The sequence below is a fragment of the Nelumbo nucifera genome, chromosome 2 (assembly GCF_055504915.1).
Source record: "Nelumbo nucifera cultivar China Antique chromosome 2, China Antique-T2T, whole genome shotgun sequence".
Lineage (NCBI taxonomy): Eukaryota > Viridiplantae > Streptophyta > Magnoliopsida > Proteales > Nelumbonaceae > Nelumbo > Nelumbo nucifera.
Window position 1 is genome coordinate 7,168,476 of NC_142650.1, and position 5,582 is coordinate 7,174,057.

A 5,582-nucleotide genomic window follows, 5' to 3' on the forward strand; every position below is an offset into this window, starting at 1 on the left:
GGATGAAAAAATTGCTGTTAAAAAAAAAACTAATACTAGAAATTAAAAAAAAATAAGGACTAGTAAAACCAGAAAACTAATACCAGTAAGAATTTGGACGACGACGGACGCGACGCGTAAAAAGGACTGGTAATTGTTACCATTTGTTAAAACAGTTCTGAGATTCTTATTGAAAAATTAGTTAAATATATTTACTTGTGATTCATTTTGATATGAAGGGACATTGATGACTGCAAGTGCTCACATATTTACTAATGTTATTGGATCTGGAGTTCTCTCCCCAGCTTGGGTTGTAGCTCTGTTGGGTTGGATAGCCGGACCTGCTGCTCTCATACACTTCGCTGTCATTACTTGGCTCACATCTGTTCTACTTCCTGACTGTTACAGGTCTCCTGACCCTGACAGGCAAGAGAAACTACACATACATTTGGACCGGTCCAATTGGACTGGATTTAGTCCAATTCGATCCAGTCCAATGTGAGTCCATTATAAATGGATCATGTCGAATCCGATCTAATAAATGTTTTGGACCAATTTGATTCGGTCCAATTCAATGCCTGGATTGTCTAATTTGTTCAAATTCATTTTGGTTTAGATTGATTTTAATCTAAATCGGTCATTGACACATATATTCTTATATTATATTAATGGACTAGATATTAGCTTAATCCAATTCAATCTATTATAAATTTGTTACAGATGGACCATGTCCAATCCAATCTAATAAATATTTTGGACTGGATTGGTCCAATCCATGGTCTTGTTGGTCCATCCAATCCATTCGAATTGATTTTGGACTGGATGGGGTCCAATCCAAAACCGGTCCATTGACACCCTTACATACATGGATGCAGTGAAAGCCAATCTAAGTAAAAAACAGGTTCCTGAAACAAGTCTGTTCTTGATTAGATTTTTAAGAGAAATTAAACAAACACTTCAAAATTCAGGTTCAAAACATTGATAAACCAAGGGTCTTTCTTGAATGTTTGGAATCCTAATGGGGTTTCTAATTTTCCCTTTTTGCCTCATGAGGAATAATGGTTCAGCTTGTGGATTAGCTCAATATGGTAGTTTTGTAGGGGCTACCATCGGATACACCACCACTCATCTATCATATGGCATAAGTAATTTAATCCGATGATTGTCCCCCATAACGTCCCACATCACATCTTTATTGTGTATTGGGAACATCTCTCCCGATGATAATACCAGAAATGATGATATTATTATCGATAGATGTGCACAATACACGGCAGAATGTGCTGTGGGACATTGTGGGGGGCAGTCAAGTGGGGGGCTGATTTGAACCCGAATCGATCTCTCCGCAGCCAAAGTTGTAGGTTTTCAGTAACTGATTCATAAAACTCTAAAACAAGATGGATAGATACCCAAAAAGGATGATTCATTTTTCTTGGATGGGTTTCATTTTGCAGCGAGAAACCATAATGTAAGGACTAATTTGAGAGGGGTGGAAGTAGGATTGGATGTCACTGCAACTGAGAAAATGTGGAGGGTCTTTTGGGCCATCGGAGACACTGCCTTTGCCTACACCCCTTCACCCGGCTTCGTTGAGATAAATTACCAGACCTTTTTATGCATCAGTCCGACCTTCATCTTCAAAACATGTCATTTCCACAAAGGACATTATAAAGAAAATTAGATGACGTCCAGAGGGCATTTGTGTTATTTTACATGCCACTTAACGTATGTTAACAATTTTAGACTAAATTGACAGTTTTCCAAAATTTGGGTACTACAGTGACACGTTTTGAAGTTCGAGTATTAACTTGACACTACCCCAAAGTTTAAGGTATTAAACTGAAAATTTTCTTTTTTTTTCAAGACCTCAGAGGACAAACACAAATCTCTTCTATTCATCCTCTACTAAAAACGAGGTTATTTGGGATCTTCAAGAAACAAAGGGCCTATTTGGTTTGTAGGAATAGGGGTCTGAAATTGGAATCGGAATGGGTCAATTCGATTCCAAGTGTTAGGTTGGATAGAATTAAAATTCTATTCCCATTCTTGGTGGCCATTCCCTCCCCCTCCCATGGGAATGAACTTCCATTCCAATTCCCATTTCGATTTCTGTCTAAGTCAAATAAACTATGGGAATAAATCATTCAGATTTCGATTCCAATGGATTTTGATTTCGCTTCTAACTGTGAACCAAATACATCCTAAATTATTTCTCCATTTGGATTAAAAAAGGTAAAAAGCTTGTTTTTCGTTAATACCATTTTGTTGATGAACTTGGCGAGACAATTTGTCCGGTACTCTTGAGAAATAACAAATAAAATGAATGAAATAAAGGTCTGTTTGGTTCACAATTGGAATCAGAATCGGAACGGTTTATTCCTAATCTGTTTGGTTCATAAAAAAATGGGAATGAGAATTGGAATTAACAGGAATGAGATTTCATTCTCAAGGGAGGGGCAGGGAATGGCATTCCCTCATTCTCACAAAAGAGAATGCCATTCCAGCAAGAATAGAAATGGGATTCCCATTCTACCTATAACCAAACAGTTAGAACCGGAATAGCCAATTCCAATTCCGAACCAGACCCCTATTCTTGCTAACCAAACGGGGCCTAATTTCATTTGGACAGGTTTCTCTTTTCAAACGCCAAAGATGATAGACGCAATTGTAGTTGTAATTTTGTAAAGAACCATACAAGCTTATGAAAGTGGAACTGCAAATTCCGACTCATTGGAAAGAGTTCTATCTGTATTTTCGGGTAGTTATCTTTTAACATTTGACAGTTGGCACGTTTCTTTCCTCATTGCGACGATGTCTGACGTCAAGGGCTACCGTCCCGTGGGCATTCAAACATAATATCGACCGGATTATCTGTTTTTACTTTTTAGCGTCGTTGGCATTATCGTTGTCTCGTCAATTCAAGTGATTGTTTGGTTCATATTACGTCTCTTCAGACTTCAGCTCGAGAGTTGAGACATCTAGACTAGTGTGAAAGAGGTGGGTTGATCTGTCGGTTTGGAAGTTCTAAACTTCTGGTATGATAGTAAAAGGCTTCTCCAAGCTTATCTGGAACTGGAATCGTCTCTTCAGCTGAATCCTTGGTAACAGAAATCGATCAATACAAGGTGAGTGTGTGGAAATCGCCTGCCTTCGGAAAAAATTCACACAAAGCTAAAAAGATCTCAGATTTTAATCTCTTGGTCGGACATGACAGAGACGGAAAGGGGCATGTACTAGCTAGCTGCTTCTCTACTGCTTACTGCTCATCTCATGTATTCAGCTCATGAGAAGAGTTTCAAAGAAGAAAAATATATAACAATCGAGAATGAAACAAACATGCCAAGATAGAGAAATTAATTGAAAATGAGATCAGACAAGGAGTCAGAACACTTTTTTTTTTTGTTCTTAGGCTAAAGAGGCAGATGATCATTTGGCCGTGGTAGCAGTCCGCCTGCTAAGCAGCTTTGGCTGTATAACCCATTAAGCTAAAATACCACTCATCCAGATCTCCGGCCAGATCTTGGTCAAGTGCTCCACCTTCTTTGATCCCCTTGAAGTTTCCTTGGATTCTTCTCCCACTACCCATGTCTTGGTTTGGGGCGGAATAAGTCTCTCTTCTTCGAGATCTTTGCTTTTTCATGGCTTCCCTTCTGCGATCATGATCCGCTATCCTGCACTAGAGATAAAGCATATAAGCCCATAACGCATGAGAGAGAGAGAGAGAAAGAGAGAGAGGAAACATACTCCACAGGAAAAGTGAGACGGTGCGTGATCCCTAAGACACAGAGAGGAATGCCAGAGGAGCTGTGAAGGTTTACGATGGATTTCATTCTCCTATTTTGCTTTGAGGTCTTGTGCAGACTGCAGGTGGAAGAGATGAACGGGAAGAAAAGTGGATTGGGAGCGTTTGGGTTGGTACTTGGTTTTAGCTTTCTTCTTCTGTCTTTCTCGATCTTGCGTGGGGGTAGCTGAAGCTCTATCTTTTGTGACACAGAATAGGCCAGCGTTCTTCCTGCATTTAAAGTAGAGTCCCCACCTAAAGTGTTTCTTTTTTTTCTTTTCTCTTCTCTTTTACTTTGATTTTGGTAGGAATTAGAAAAGAATGTTAATAGTTAGGACTTAATACTGTTGTATTGCACTCCAGTGTCCAGGTCTGGTATACTACGAGACCCAATCAGAAGTTCACACATTTTATTGTGCTTTATTGCCTTTTTCGTATCAGACTGAGAAGATTCACAGCAATGGGCCCATGTTTGGTCACTTGGGTTGATCCATACAAACAGTGACTGACATTATTAAGGTTCTGTCTTCCGTGCATCCTTGTCTGTTCTTCATATCCCCAAGCCAGCCTTGAGAAGGAAGAATCAAAGATGATTTCTTGTTCGTTTCTCATAAAGAACGGCGTATTGAAGTATATATCCATGTTTGGTTGATATATACATGTATTTCAAACATGTGATGAATAATCTCTTCCCAAACCCCTAATACTAAAACCCATGTTTAGTTAAAAATTCAATTTTCATAAGGGTATTTTAACGGCAAAAAGGAGATAAATCAGCCTTAAAAGTGTGGTTAATTAATTTGCATCATTCATAAGCGAGGATATTGGGTTTGGGCTTGGGACTTTGATCATGTGAGGTTAAAGGAAATTTACTAGCTATTCTCTCTCTCTCTTTTAAGCTAATTTTTTAGCTATGGCCTAAGTTTTTCTCATCGATATTTTAAAAAATGACCTGGAACCGGAACTGTTCTGACCATCGGTTTTTAGGTTGACGGTTCAACCGTCCGATCTGAACAGACAGCTCATTCTGACAAAATAAATTAAAAAATAAAAAATAATTAAGATTTAAAAATAACCAAAATTCGTTGAATAAATCAAATGGGTCAACAGTTCGATTGCCTAAATTAACAAATCGTTGACCAATTCAACAATTTTTTAACAGAAACTAGATTTAGGGTAAAATAGAATCGATTGCTTAAACAGTTTCCAAACTGAACGATTTGACTGTTCGAGTAACAGTGGTTCGAAAACCATTTTCTTGTAACAAATTTGCGAGTTTTGGAAAGGTGAAAAAGTCAAGTTAAGGCGAGATTGGAACGCTTGTTTGGTTGTGAAAAGTAAGGACAATGGTTTTGTGGCGTATTTCCACGTTCCACTTTCCCGGAAAGGGGAGATAAAAATGGGTACGGATTCATGGAGTGTTTCGCCTCCAAAAGAACACTTGATTAATAAGCTTGCTCCCAAGTAGACCTGTTTACGGGTTGTATCGGGTTCGGGCTGACGTTTGCCTCTTTACCAGCACAAAATGTTTAGGCCCGAGTCCGAGTTTAAAGCCCAGTCTGCACATAAAATGTTTTATTTATAATAAATTTATATTTTTTAAATAGTAAATTAGTATTTGATAATAATTTAATAAATAAATATATATTATATATAATTAATATATATTTTTATTATATGTGATAGTATCCGGTTGGGCCTTTTTGAAAAAACCTGAACCCAAATCCACAGGCCTAAAATTTTGTCTAAACCCAAAAAATAATGAACTAGGCCGGGCCATCTTGTATACTACCCAACCCACAAACAGGTCTACTCCGAAATC

The 5,582-nt window shown here is 38.1% G+C and overlaps 1 long non-coding RNA gene across 1 annotated transcript; it reads right to left on the reverse strand.

Moving 5' to 3' along the window:
* Positions 1-3,139: 3,139 nt before the first annotated feature.
* LOC104594786 (uncharacterized) lies at positions 3,140-4,261 on the reverse strand. Its single transcript, XR_734787.3, has 2 exons — positions 3,724-4,261; positions 3,140-3,650 (listed from the first exon to the last, which is right to left on the reverse strand). It is a non-coding gene; the product is annotated as an uncharacterized LOC104594786 (long non-coding RNA).
* Between the last annotated feature and the right edge of the window lie 1,321 nt (positions 4,262-5,582).